Raw genomic sequence first — 15,663 nt, 5'->3', positions numbered from 1 at the left:
TGCCCCCATGTTGATGAGGACAAGGGCCTCATCCCCACAACCCTGGCCAGTGGTTGTGGGGGTCTGCGGGCAGGGGGCTCATCGGAATCTGGAAGCCCCCTTTAACAAGGTGGCCCCCCAGATCCCGGACCCCCTCCCTATGTGAATGGGTATGGGGTACACTGTACCCCTACCCATTCACCCCATAAAAGGCAGTGTGTGTAAATAATGACAGGAGACGTTTTGGAAAGTTTATTAAAAATCTTCATCCGGTCTTCTCCCTCTCCGGTCTTCTGCTGTCCTCTCTTCTTGTCCTGTCCTTTCTTCTTGTCTTCTCCTCTCCGGTCTTCTGCTCTTTTGCTGTCCGCTCTTCTTGTCTTCTTCTCTCCGGTCTTGTGGTCTTCTGCTCTTTTGCTGTCTGCTCTTCTTCTTCCTCCGGTCCTCCTCCGGCGACGTCTCCGGCGATTATGCCGGTCTCTGCAGCTTATTATATAGCCATTAGGGGCGTGGCCGCCAGATTACGTCATCTGTGACATAAGGGGGCGGGGGTCTCCTGATGACGTCATCTGGCGGCCACGCCCCTAATGGCTATATAATAAGCTGCAGAGACCAGATACCGGCATAATCGCCGGAGACGATGATGAGGCCCTTGTCCTCATCAACATGGGGGCAAGGTGCTTTGAGGTGGGGGGTGCAGAGCCCCCCTGCCCCAAAGCACCCACACCCCTCCCATGTTGAGGGCGTGTGGCCTGGTATGGTCCAGGGGGGATGGGGCCGCTCGCTAGTCCCCTCCCCTTTCCTGGCCTGCCGGGCTGCATGCTCGGATAAGGGTCTGGTATGGATTTTGGGGGGGACCCCACGCCATTTTTTCGGCGTGGGGCTACCCTCAAATTCCATACCAGACCCGAAGGGCGTGGAGTCTTGGCGTGGAGTTCCCCCTCAAGATTCTCACAGCGCAAGTAGCGCCGCAAGTCGGATCACCCTGATCCGACTTGCGGTGCGACTTCCATTCAAATCAATAGGCTCCCATAGGGAACCATTGATTTTGAATGGAGGCAGAAAAAACGCTGCTAAAAGCTACTGTGGCCAAACGTGCAATAACGCTAATAGAAAAAGCTACTGAAAGCACGTTTTTACAGCTGCTTTTTCCCAGCGTCAAGAAACAGCTTTGGAGCTCATTTTTATGACGCCCTGTGTGCATGGAGCCTTAGTGGTATTAAACTCTCTGTGTTTTTAGTTTAACATGTTGAGCTCATACAAATAAACATTCCCCTAGTAAACTGGTAACATTTTTACCCCAGCACTTGCAAATAACAACGTTCACTGCTGCTCTCCCAGAGCTGCTTCCCTGCACTTCTGATCTTCCCAGGAAAGAGATAATAGTGGACAGTGCAGTCTGCAGTCAGTTAGCTTGGAGAATGGAGGGGGAGCAGGAAGGAGAAGGGGAATGCCTTGCAATTCTAGGCTATAGGGCTGTCTTTTTCTATTAATGCACTCAGTGTAGGCAGGCGGTGACTCCATAGGAAACTGCAAGAATAAAGCTGGATACACACTATACAACTTTTGTTGTTAGATTTCCTTTAGATTTACCTTCAACTATGTAGTGCAAGGGCCTGCCTGATTGCATACAAATTGAAAATGTTTAGGTTTGACCTCATATTAGATGGTTTTGGTAAATCTAAAGGAAAAAATCTAAAGACAATTGTATAGTGTGTATGGACCATAAGGAGCAACCCTAGTGCAGGAAACCCGGGCAGTAATCAAGTCACCAGCCTAACCTGGAACACAGGCAAAGATTAAAGGCTCTTTTACATGGGCAGCAGTGCCTACCACCCTCTGAAACAACAATTTGTGGTGGATTGCTTTTCAGAGGGCAGTAGAGCAATGGCTGCCAGGCCAGGAGGGAATTAAGGTCTGTTTATTTATTTATTTATTTTTTAAATACAAGATGAATTTTACATTAAAATGCCACATTGAAAGCCAAGCATTTTGCTTGTGGCTGTGGCATGCTCCCATTGGCCTTTATAGGTGCATTTGGCAGGTGGTGCCATCTGTCAAACTCTGCATCGCGGCCACAGCATGTGTACAACCCAGTCTGACAATAGTACAATTTAGCTGGGCAGTTGGGGTGCTAAAACCATGGCTCAACAACCTGTATATACTGCCTGTGTGAATGAGCCTTAAAAAAATTGAAGCTGCATCCTTAGTATAGGACTTTAATCAGGTGCTCAAATACTTAAATATCACAGTGTTTAATATCACTTTACATTTCTCCCTGAATGATTTGGGCAAATATGCATACCCATGCACAGGAGAACTCACCTCTACACATATAAGTCACCCATGTACCGGAGAACTCACCTCCACACATATAAGTCACACATGTACCGGAGAACTCACCTCCACACATATAAGTCACCCATGCACAGGAGAACTCACCTCCACACATATAAGTCACCCATGCACAGGAGAACTCACCTCCACACATATAAGTCACCCATGTACCGGAGAACTCACCTCCACACATACTATTCATCCACATACAGGGGAACTCACCTCCACACATATAAGTCACCCAAGTGTGGCTGTATGTAGTGTGGCTGTATGTATATGAAGTGTGGCTGTATGTAGTGTGGCTGTTTGTGTACGAAGTGTGGCTGTATGTGTATGAAGTGTGGGTGTATGTATTTGACTGCTGTATGCAGTGGGGCTGTATGTGTATGAAGTGTGGCTGTATGTAGTGTGACTGTATGTGTAAGAAGTTTGGCTGTATGTATATGAAGTGTGGCTGTATATAGTGTGGCTGTATGTGTATGAAGTGTGGCTGTATATATATATATATATATAACTGCTGTATGTAGTGTGGCTGTATGTGTATGAAGTGTGGCTGTATGTGTAAGAAGTGTGGCTGTATATATATATATATATATATATATAACTGCTGTATGTAGTGTGGCTGTATGTGTAAGAAGTGTGGCTGTATGTGTATGAAGTGTGGCTGTATGTATACGACTGCTGTATGTAGTGTGGCTGTATGTGTATGAAGTGTGGCTGTATGTGTATAAAGAGTGGCTGTATGTGTATGAAGTGTGGCTGTATGTGTATAAAGTGTGGCTGTATGTGTATAAAGTGTGTCTGTATGTGTATGAAGTGTGTCTGTATGTAGTGTGACTGTATGTGTATGAAGTGTGTCTGTATGCAGTGTGGCTGTATGTATGTAGTGTGGCTGTATGTAGGTAGTGTGACTGTATGTAGTGTGTCTATATGTATATGAAGTGTGGCTGTATGTAGTATTGTTGTATGTATATGAAGTGTGGCTGTATCTAGTGTGTCTGTATGTATAAGAAGTGTGTCTGTATGTATATGAAGTGTGGCTGTATATAGTGTGGCTGTATGTGTATGTAGTGTGGCTGTATGTAGTGTGGCTGTATGTATGTAGTGTGGCTGTATGTAGTGTGGCTGTATGTATATGTAGTGTGGCTGTATGTATATGAAGTGTGGCTGTATGTAGTGTGGCTGTATGTATATGTAGTGTGGCTGTATGTATATGAAGTGTGGCTGTATGTTGTGTGGCTGTATGTATGTAGTGTGGCTGTATGTAGTGTGGCTGTATGTATGTAGTGTGGCTGTATGTATGTAGTGTGGCTGTATGTATATGAAGTGTGGCTGTATGTAGTGTGGCTGTATGTATATGAAGTGTGGCTGTATGTAGTGTGTCTGTATGTAGTGTGTCTGTGTGTATATGAAGTGTGGCTGTATGTAGTGTGTCTGTGTGTATATGAAGTGTGGCTGTATGTAGTGTGGCTGTATGTATATGAAGTGTGGCTGTATGTATATGAAGTGTGGCTGTATGTAGTGTGGCTGTATGTATATGAAGTGTGGCTGTATGTATATGAAGTGTGGCTGTAGGTATATGAAGTGTGTCTGTATGTATATGAAGTGTGTCTGTATGTATATGAAGTGTATCTGTATGTATATGAAGCGTGTCTGTATATAGTGTGGCTGTATGTGTATGTAGTGTGGCTGTATGTATGTAGTGTGGCTGTATGTAGTGTGGCTGTATGTATATGTAGTGTGGCTGTATGTATGTAGTGTGGCTGTATGTAGTGTGGCTGTATGTATATGAAGTGTGGCTGTATGTAGTGTGGCTGTATGTATATGAAGTGTGGCTGTATGTAGTGTGGCTGTATGTATGTAGTGTGGCTGTATGTAGTGTGGCTGTATGTATATGAAGTGTGGCTGTATGTATATGAAGTGTGGCTGTTTGTAGTGTGTCTGTATGTAGTGTGTCTGTGTGTATATGAAGTGTGGCTGTATGTAGTGTGGCTGTGTGTATATGAAGTGTGGCTGTATGTATATGAAGTGTGGCTGTATGTATATGTAGTGTGGCTGTATGTATATGAAGTGTGGCTGTATGTATATGAAGTGTGGCTGTATGTATATGAAGTGTGGCTGTAGGTAGTGTGGCTGTATGTATATGAAGTGTGGCTGTATGTAGTTTGTCTGTATGTATATGAAGTGTGGCTGTATGTAGTTTGTCTGTATGTATATGAAGTGTGTCTGTATGTATATGTAGTGTGTCTGTATGTATATGAAGTGTGGCTGTAGGTAGTATGGCTGTATGTATGTAGTGTGTCTGTATGTATATGTAGTGTGTCTGTATGTATATGAAGTGTGGCTGTAAGTAGTATGGCTGTATGTATGTAGTGTGTCTGTATGTATATGTAGTGTGTCTGTATGAAGTATGGCTGTATGTATGTAGTGTGTCTGTATGTATATGTAGTGTGTCTGTATGTATATGAAGTATGGCTGTATGTATATGAAGTATGGTTGTATGTATATGTAGTGTGGCTGTATGTATATGTAGTGTGGCTGTATGTATATGAAGTGTGTCTGTATGTATATGAAGTATGGCTGTATGTATATGAAGTGTGTCTGTATGTATATGAAGTGTGTCTGTATGTATATGAAGTGTGGCTGTAGGTAGTATGGCTGTATGTATGTAGTGTGTCTGTATGTATATGAAGTATGGCTGTATGTATATGAAGTGTGGCTGTATGTATATGAAGTATGGCTGTATGTATATGAAGTGTGTCTGTATGTATATGAAGTGTGTCTGTATGTATATGAAGTATGGCTGTATGTATATGAAGTGTGGCTGTATGTATATGAAGTATGGCTGTATGTATATGAAGTATGGTTGTATGTATATGTAGTGTGGCTGTATGTATATGAAGTGTGGCTGTATGTATATGAAGTGTGGCTGTATGTATATGAAGTATGGCTGTATGTATATGAAGTATGGTTGTATGTATATGTAGTGTGGCTGTATGTATATGAAGTGTGGCTGTATGTATATGAAGTGTGGCTGTATGTATATGAAGTATGGCTGTATGTATATGAAGTATGGTTGTATGTATATGTAGTGTGGCTGTATGTATATGAAGTGTGGCTGTATGTATATGAAGTGTGGCTGTATGTATATGAAGTATGGCTGTATGTATATGAAGTATGGTTGTATGTATATGTAGTGTGGCTGTATGTATATGTAGTGTGGCTGTATGTATATGTAGTGTGTCTGTATGTATATGAAGTATGGTTGTATGTATATGTAGTGTGTCTGTATGTATATGAAGTGTGGTTGTATGTATATGTAGTGTGGCTGTATGTATATGTAGTGTGTCTGTATGTATATGAAGTGTGTCTGTATGTAGTGTGGCTGTATGTATATGTAGTGTGTCTGTATATATATGTGACTAGCTGTACACACACAGGGAAGGTGTGAGGAGTGGAGGTACACAGTACAGAGTATATAGAGTATATATAGTGAGGAGCTCGCTGTGCTCCTTTGTCTATGGATGAACAAAGCAGGCTGTGGTGCTATCTCCGGATGACACTGCCTTTACCTGCAGGCTCTGGGCTCCTCTCCTCTTGTCCTTCTCCCATTCAGCTCCTCATCCCCGGAGCCGGCTGCTGTGCTAGGCTTGCTGCAGATGACTCCTCCACACTCTGCCCCCGGACTGACATGTTGGAGGGTACCCGCTATTCCTTCTCTGTGAGGTCCGCCGCGGTGCGCTCCCTCCTCCTCCTCCTCCTCCTCCTCTCAGCACCGCGGTCTATGCTATCCTGACAGAACGGTGCTCAGCACATGGGAATGCCTTCTGCTGCCGGAGAATGAACGGAGCCGGGCAGAGCTGGGAGGAGGAGAGCGCTTCTCCCCCGTGTATGAATCCATGTCACTGGGCTGCTAGAGAACCCGCTCCTCCCGGTGTCCCCGCCCCTTTATCCTTCACTACAACACTTGGCTGCCAGCTTTATGGGGCTTGCTACGAGCACAGGCAACATGCTACTAATGTCTTCACAGCCCGCGTGTGGTCCATGGCTAAGCCTGGAACTTCTCTGAAGAGGGAGACACACTATTTCAGGACAATTCCCACACATTCTTATTGGGGGACACTATTCTGCCTACATGGCCCCTTTAAAGTGGATATAGGGCTTGTTTACCCAGGACATCCTCCAAACACCCACCTAGAGCGTGTCGCGCCCTTTGGCGGGCAGTAATGCCACTGGACGCAACCTATTAAAGTGAACGAGGCTGTGCTGCAAGCATGGTGCTTCAGCATTTTAAAGGACAAAGCAAGCAATGAGGAGGGGACATATTGCCCTCTCGCCACCTGTCAAACGGCCCCTGAAAAGAGGTCCAACACAGAACGCTTTTCAGAAAGGTGGCAGTATATCCACTCCTGTGAAGGAGCCCACATGAAATGAAAAAATGCTGACGGGTAGGATTGGTATGCCTCCCCCAGCTGCCATTATTCAAGCAGTACAGTGGCTAAGTGGTTGGTACTTCCACCTGACAGCCCTATGGTCTTCTCAGTGGGGTAACTAGAACCTTCAGGGCCCTGGTGCAAGAAAACATGAAGGGACCCTCAGCCAGGGCCCTTCCCTCTGAGCCCGGTGGAAGAACGCCAAGGCTAGGTCACAAGTGCAACCTTTGTGGCCCTGGTAGTTCCACCACTGGTGTCAGTCATTGTTTATACCATTTTCTAATTTTATTTACTTTTTTTTTTTAGGAACTTTGGTGAAATATCAGGGGTCTAAACCAGTGTTTCTCAACCTTTTTAAGTCAATGCACCCTTTGAAGTTCTGCACAATTTCGAGGCACCCCATTCTAAAGTGTAAAAAATGAAACCAACAGTTTTACATAAGGAAGCAACATCCACACACATAAGACACCCAACATTACAAATTATTTATTCTTCCAAAGCAAATACACATTTGCACACTGGTACTGACTAGTATTATACGTTTTTTTTCCCTCTTTCAGCCAATGTGACCCCAGTGCTAACAGAAAGGTGCAAAGGAATTTGAAACAAGGATGCTATCTAGGCGCCTGATGTCCTCCTTATCAACCAATGACATCATGGGTTGTTAGGATGTCGGCAACTAAATGGTTGTAATGGTGCACAATCAAAACCTGTGGCTTTGTGTAACTAAATAGCAGGCTTGATCAACCTAATTGCTTATATACAATTTTTGGGCAATGTTTGGGCATTTAGCTAGGGCACCCTTGAAAGAACATGAAGGCATCCTGGTTTAAAACGGCTGGCATAAACAGACCTCAGATGTTCCACCTTTGAGACAGAAAAAGGAGATTGAGGTCACAGCCCTCAATCTCTATCTCTGCAGCCTTAGCTGCACTGAATGAATGGACAGGAAACGTTCTGTACAGAGCTTTCTGTTGATTCACAAACTGAAGCATAGTAAACACAGTTTAGGACAGATCACTGACTCTCCAGTCACATTTACTAGCCCCTTTCCCACTCTCTATCTGACAGATCTCCTGCGGGGGGGGGGGGGTGAAGGGGGGCGGCAGTAAAAAGCAAAGGGGGGGGCAGCAGAAAAAATCTGGATGGCAGCAGTGGCAGGGCAGCTGCATACAGATGAACAGATTACTTCATTTTCCCCCTGCTGCTGCAGAATGCACCCTTCACCTCCCCCTCCCACAGGCATTCTGCAGGGGGAAAATTGAGAGATTGAACCTTCTATATGCAGCCGCCCCCGCTGCTCCTCCTATCTAGGCGGGCACAAGGGCCCCCTGCAGCATGAGGCTGGGTCGCAGTTGCTACCCCGTACCCCTTTGACCCCTGTAGGTATACCCCTGGGTTCTCAGTTCAAAAAGCAACCATGGCACTACCTGCCTGGAGTTTGCATGTTCTTCCTGTGCCTGGGTGGCTTCCCTCCTACACTCCAAAGACATGCTGGTTTTCAGCTCAAAAGTCCAGAGCTTTACACATCCAGCTTTAATTCCCCAACAGGTAAATAATCTCCAATCTCTCAAGTTCTTACCAGATCCAATGACCCAAGTATGAGAAATGGGTCTAATAAAGTCTTCTACACCAACCCTTCTGTGTCTTCTCAGTTTATTTTTTGTTCTTTTTTTTCTCCTGTATGTGCCTCAGAGAAGAAAATTCATACAGTTTAATACCTTCGATAATTAACATATAAAATAAATGTACTGTGCTCATATGTGTGTATGTGCAACAAACGTGTAAAACAGTGGCGGCTGGTGTATATGTGTCCGGTCCCCGTAATCTACATGTGGGGCACCGGACGCATGGAGTTCAATATGGATTTTTTTTTTAACCATGTGATTAGAGCCAGAGGCTCTCACAGGCAAAAAAAAAGGGTTGGCTCGGGGCACAGAGCACTGCGCCCCGAGCCCACCCAGTTGTGTGACAATAGCGAATGAAAATTTGCTATTGTCCCACAGATCCTCCTCCTGGCCCATCATGAAGCGGGTCATGAGACCCGTTTTCCGATTATCCAAAAGGAGAGGCCATGCTATTGGCCAATGAGGAAGAGGAGGGAAGAGACGCCAGGGAAGCCGTCGCCGCTGGAGATGAAGCTGATGGGAGGCTTTTAATGGGGCCAGGCAGGAGTGTTCCATGGCATCTTTAGCACTTTAATGCAAGTGAGCCGGCGATGGGGGGCGGAGTGGTGTGGGGGCTGGTGTGGTCCGGGGGGGTATGGCGTGGTCCACCTGGCGCCCCCCCCGACCCATGGAGCACCAGTGACTCGTCCATAGTTCTCCGCTTTAGCCTAACATTTCTCAATGCAAGTAAACTTTTTCAGCTTAAATTTCCAAATCCCCCTCTTAATAGTATCTCCCAAAAAACAGAAAAACGTGTATTATTTTTTATTTTTTTCAAATTTTTTATTATTTTTAATTCAATTTTACAAACAACAGTAAAAAAAAATGTCTTCAACATTACAAACTCATCTTATTCCCTCTATATCCCTCCACCCCCCAATCCCTCCATCCCCCTATTTTCTACTCCCCTCCCCTGTTGTGCCCTACCCCTCCTTTCAATATAGTTTCACATATGCAAGTCTTCAGTCACCCCCCTGATCTTTCCATATTTCTATGTAATCTCTGGTCTTTTTAAAATCTATCCATTTTTTCCATTTTTTTTGGAGAAGCTATCTACTTGTTCTTCATCTCTGCTACACAGGTATTCCATATCATAGATATATTCAACTCTGCCGTACCACTCCCTTACAGTAGGGCCTTCTGTATCAAGCCATCTTTTTGGGATTGTCCCTTTAGCTGCATTTAGCAGGTTTGGAACTATCAAATTTCTATATTGCTTTAGGGATCTATTTATTCTATGAAATAAGCATGTCCAGAAATCATCCGTAATATTTTCACCCATGATTTTATTAATAGGTTGTTGTATCCTTAACCAATATTCCCAGATCTTGGGACATTCCAACACGACATGAACTATTGTGCCCAACAACTGACAGTCCCTCCAACACAATTTTGATTTCTCTGGTTGACAATGATGTGCTTTTACCAGTGTTATATACCATCTCGATAGGCACTTATATAATTAATCTCAATGGTGTTTACATCCCTGGCAGTGCAGTGTACGGCTCTCAGCACAACATTCATCTCATACTTTTCCAAACCTTAGAGTCCATTCACACTAAGGCGACTTGTCAGGCGACTTGTCAGCCTGACAAGTCGCGGTCCCTCGCGGTCCATTGACTGCTACAGGACCCGTTCTAATAGGAGCGACACAAGTCGCTCCGACTTAGAAAAAGGGTCCTGTACTACTTCGGGGCGACCTCGGAGCGACTTGCATAGACTTCCATTATATGAAGTCCGTGCAAGTCGCGCCGAAGTCACAGTGCACGGGACTTCACAAGTCGCCCCCGAAGTAGTACAGAGTCGTGCCGCGGTAGTGTGAATGCGGGCTAATCCTATTTCTCTTTCCCAACTTTCTATAAATGGAAGTTTCTGCGCCAGATCAGTTAACATCTTATATACAGTACATTGTGAAAGTATTCGGCCCCCTTTAACTTTTCGACCTTTTCCCACATTTCAGGCTTCATACATAAAGATATAAAACTGTAATTTTTTGTGAAGAATCAACAACAAGTGAGACACAACTTTTTTAACAAATAAAAAACTGAAAAATTGGGCGTGCAAAATTATTCAGCCCCCTTAAGTTAATACTTTGTAGCGCCACCTTTTGCTGCGATTACAGCTGTAAGTCGCTTGGGGTATGTCTCTATCAGTTTTGCACATCATGAGACTGAAATTTTTGCCCATTCCTCCTTGCAAAACAGCTCGAGCTCAGTGAGGTTGGATGGAGAGCGTTTGTGAACAGCAGTTTTCAGTTCTTTCCACAGATTCTCGATTGGATTCAGGTCTGGACTTTGACTTGGCCATTCTAACACCTGGATATGTTTATGTGTGAACCATTCCATTGTAGATTTTGCTTTATGTCTTGAATCATTGTCTTGTTGGAAGACAAATCTCCGTCCCAGTCTCAGGTCTTTTGCAGACTCCATTAGGTTTTCTTCCAGAATGGTCCTGTATTTGGCTCCATCCATCTTCCCATCAATTTTAACCATCGTCCCTGTCCCTGCTGAAGAAAAGCAGGCCCAAACCATGATGCTGCCACCACCATGTTTGACAGTGGGGATGGTGTGTTCAGGGTGATGAGCTGTGTTGCTTTTACGCCAAACATAACGTTTTGCATTGTTGCCGAAAAGTTCGATTTTGGTTTCATCTGACCAGAGCACCTTCTTCCACATTTTTGGTGTGTCTCCCAGGTGGCTTGTGGCAAACTTTAAACGACACTTTTTATGGATATGAAATTTATGGGAAAGAAATGGCTTTCTTCTTGCCACTCTTCCATAAAGGCCAGATTTGTGCAGTATACGACTGATTGTTGTCCTATGGACAGAGTCTCCCACCTCAGCTGTAGATCTCTGCAGTTCATCCAGAGTGATCATGGGCCTCTTGGCTGCATCTCTGATCAGTCTTCTCCTTGTATGAGCTGAAAGTTTAGAGGGACGGCCAGGTCTTCGTAGATTTGTAGTGGTCTGATACTCCTTCCATTTCAATATTATCGCTTGCACAGTGCTCCTTGGGATGTTTAAAGCTTGGGAAATCTTTTTGTATCCAAATCCAGCTTTAAACTTCTCCACAACAGTATCTCTGACCTGCCTGGTGTGTTCCTTGTTCTTCATGATGCTCTCTGCAGTATAAACGGACCTCAGAGATTATCACAGTGCAGGTGCATTTATACGGAGACTTGATTACACACAAGTGGATACTATTTATCATCATTAGTCATTTAGGTCAACATTGGATCATTCAGAGATCCTCACTGAACTTCTGGAGAGAGTTTGCTGCACTGAAAGTAAAGGGGCTGAATAATTTTGCACGCCCAATTTTTCAGTTTTTTATTTGTTAACAAAGTTTGAAATATCCAATAAATTTCGTTCCACTTCATGATTGTGTCCTACTTGTTGTTGATTCTTCACAAAAAATGACAGTTTTATATCTTTATGTTTGAAGCCTGAAATGTGGCAAAAGGTCGCAAAGTTCAAGGTGGCTGAATACTTTCGCAAGGCACTGTATCTGAGACAAATCATGTCTTATTTTTGATACTGGATCACAGAGCTTTTCCACTTGGTTTAGCTCTTTTTCTGATCTGATGGGCTGAGGTAAAGATCCTACAAAGTGTTTTAATTGCAAATATCTCCACTCATTTAGTGTCCTCCCTCCCCTAGTTTTAAGTTTGTGAAATGGCCTAATCTTTCCATTGTGTGTTATATCTTTTAACTGCAGATTTCCTAACCAACCACCAAACTGTTTCAGTTCCTGGTAAAAAATATTTTGTGCCAAACACCAAACTGTTTCAGTTCCTGGTAAAAAATATTTTGTGCCTTCTTGTGATAGTAACAGGGAGTTGTATTCCCACTTGGCCTGCCTATATAATGCATCCCAAGTCTTATATACAACTCTCGTTATTTTATGTGTATCCACATTGTTCCCTATACTTAGGTGGAATCTAAATATTCCTATCCAATTGTGTTTGACTTAATGTAATTTCCACCTTAACCCACCTTTTTTCTGTGTTTTTATTTTTCTACTCTCTTATACGTGATATCAATGCTGCTGTGTAATGTCTTTTGATATCAGGTGCCGCTAGTCCCCCCTGCATTTTATCTCTACTGAGAACCGCATACTGCACCCTAGATTTTTTCCTCTGCCATATGAAATTCAACAGCACCTTTTTTATTGTTTTAAAATATTCCGATAGCATAGAAGTTTGTCCAGTCATATGTGTCAGGATGTAAGTTGCCGTCATCCCTTAGTATAAATGCAAAAATAATTCCCCTAGAGTGTGGGACTTTAAAGGCAACTTGAATATCCAATAGTGGGTACACTCATATATGTAAAAGCATGTGTTTATTGAATTGACATGTAAAAAACATTGTCAGTTGCAATGAATGAGTACAAAAGCAAAAATACATCATGATTAAAAGCAAAATCATGGCTAACAATATATGTCACATATAACAAAGAGACGCCGGTGGAAGCAGGACGCATCTCTCCCTCTCCATACACAGAGAGGTTCTTTGAAGTTACCACTGTATTGACTCTCCTTGATTTGGCCGTTTGATGTATACCACCCAATAGTCACGGGATTGCATACATCCTCGGAATATCCAGCATTGGTCTTAATTTCTCGGATCTTTGTGGGACCCATTGGACGACATTGCCTTCTCTCCTGATGGGAACTTTTCCACATTTGAGTAACTGTACACACATATACGTACATACTCTCCTGCTTCTGCCTCCACTGGCATCTTCTTATAACCTGTTGCTTTTAACATGAAATGTCTGTACATGGCTTCATATGCCATTTCAAAGTGACCATGGTGATATGAATGAAGGAGTTCCAGTAGACCTTTGAAGAACGCCACGACCGAAAGGCGTCAGTTCTTCTCTGGAATTCAGGCATTCACTTAGTACCTTTGTTATATTTGACATATATTGTTAGCCATAATTTTGCTTTTAATCATGATGTATTTTTTATTTTGTACTCATTCATTGCAACCGACAATGTTTTTTACATGTTAATTCAATAAACACATGCTTTTACATATATGGGTGTACCCATTATTGGATGTTCAAGTTGCCTTTAAAGTCCCACACTCTAGGGGAATTATTTTTGCATAAAATATACCAATGGGATAGCAATAGGTAGCATTTGGAATCTATATAATATTTTAGGTAAAATTATAATTTTAAACACATTTATTCTCCCTAACCAAGAGAGTGGGTGACTCAATATTTTTCTGATGTTTACCTTTATCTCATCTAGCAAAGGTATGTAATTGGCTTGATATAGATTTTCAAATAGTGGTGTTATATTTATCCGTAGATATTTTAATTTCGATTTTGCCCAAGTAAATGGAAATTCCCTCTGCAGAACCTGCTCTTCTTTTTTATTTAATCCAATATTTTAAAATTTCTGATTTTATTGGGTTTATCTTAAAATTTGACAGTTCCCCGTATCTCTTCAGTTCCTTGATGACATTTGGGAGAGTTATTCTAGGATTACTGATATAAAACAAAACATCATCTGCATATGTTGCAATTTTGTGTTCTTCCTGTCCAATTGTCACACCCCTTATAGCTACATTATTTCTTATAGTTGCCAATAAAAGTTCCAGTGACAGAACGAACAACAGGGGTGAGAGAGGACATCCCTGTCTCGTCCCAATACACATCTTAAACTGTGGTGATAGATTACCATTTACTTTTACTGATGCTGATGGATTTCTATATAATGCTCCTATCCATTGGATCATCTTTGGTCCAATTCCTAAATCCTTTATTTTTTCAACCATGAACTCCCAATCCACCCTGTCAAATGGGTCAGAACATATCAATCTTTAGACTTATGTATTTACAACTGAGTTCTTATCCCATTATCTTTACCTTCTCTTCCTGGAATAAATCCTGTCTAATCTGCATGAGTCCATCAGATCCTTCAATTAAGCTGCTAATATTTTTGCATACAGTTTTGTATCTGTATTTAACAATGCTATTGGCCTATAACTAGAGCACAGGGTTGCATCTTTCCCGCCTTTAGGTATTATTGTTATATGAGCCTGCAGTGATTCAGCTCTCATCTCCCCCTTTTCACCTATGAGCAAAGTTTCGGGACCAATATTTCCTTAAATCTCCTATAGTAACGGGTAGTATGCCCATCCAGCCGGGGCTTTTCCCAGTTGGGGAGTTCTTTAATGCTTCCCTTACTTCCTTCTGAGCATTTGGTGTCTCTAGAACTGATAGTTTTTCTGTTTCTATTTTGGGAAACTTTGAATCCTTTATATATTCTTGTATCTTTTGTTTTTTTATATTGTTCTTCCTCTTGTGTATCTTTTTGATGGATAGTGTATAAAGTTGTATAATAGTTTTGAAAAGCTCTAGCTATTTCTGTTGTTAAATACACCATTTCCCCTTTACCGTTCTTTATTTTTTCTATATAATTGTTTGATTTTTTACTTTTTAATAACCCTGCCAGATATTTTCCAGGTTTATTTCCCCATTTATATCTTTCCCTAGCAACTCTATTAAAGCATCTTCTGGTCTCTTCCTCCAACAATTCCCTCAATTTATCTCTTTTTAATACTAGCGCTTTTTGTTTCTCATTCATCCAAGTTCCCTTTATGCTTCTGTTCCAGCTCATGTATCTCTGTTATTAATCTGTTTATATGAATAGTTCTTTCCTTTTTTTTTTTTCCTGGAGCCTATTGAGATAAGTATTCCTCTAATATATGCTTTATGGGCCTCCCAAATTGTGGCTAGGGACACATCGGGGTTTCATTTCCTAGGAAATATTGGTCCAATTCTTCCTCTACTCTTCTTCCCACTTCCTCATCCTGCAGTAGTTCTTCATTTATTCTCCAAATAGTACATCAAGTGCACAGAGGGATAGAAAGAATAATCCTTCTCCCTCGGGTGTTGAATTCTCCATGCATCTACCAATAGGCATCGGAAAACCTTATTCTTTACTTTCCTAAGCTGAAGTCCTCCCATCACCGGCGACCTCAATGTAGAGATGGAGATGGATCCATGCAGAAATAAGGATCTCCTGCTAAAAGTAAATTACATTTTTTAAAAGAAAGACAGTTTATCTAGTACTTTCACTTTTACCTTTTTTAAAGAAAGACAGTTTATCTAGTACTTTCCCTTTTGGGTTTTATTTGGGCAATATATATTTGCTAGGGTGCAGTCCAAATCCTTTTATTGTCGCTTCAGGAAGATGTATCGGCCCACTGAGTCAACCAATCTTTCCTCCAGGG

At 42.4% G+C, this 15,663-nt stretch overlaps 1 protein-coding gene across 1 annotated transcript in view; it reads right to left on the bottom strand.

Annotated features, from left to right (window-relative positions):
• Window positions 1–6,228, bottom strand: part of ST6GAL2 (ST6 beta-galactoside alpha-2,6-sialyltransferase 2) — a 295,701-nt gene extending 289,473 nt beyond the window's left edge. Inside the window, exon 1 of the mRNA XM_082246744.1 lies at window positions 5,886–6,228. The gene's annotated coding sequence lies outside the window, so the exon portion shown is untranslated. The remainder of the gene's footprint in view (window positions 1–5,885) is intronic.
• Window positions 6,229–15,663: the final 9,435 nt, after the last annotated feature.

This window comes from Pelophylax lessonae (genome assembly GCF_965119305.1).
Source record: "Pelophylax lessonae genome assembly, chromosome: 2".
Classification (NCBI taxonomy): Eukaryota; Metazoa; Chordata; class Amphibia; order Anura; family Ranidae; genus Pelophylax; species Pelophylax lessonae.
Note: the sequence above shows the minus strand (reverse complement) of the source record. Positions and strands in the feature narration are given on the sequence as shown.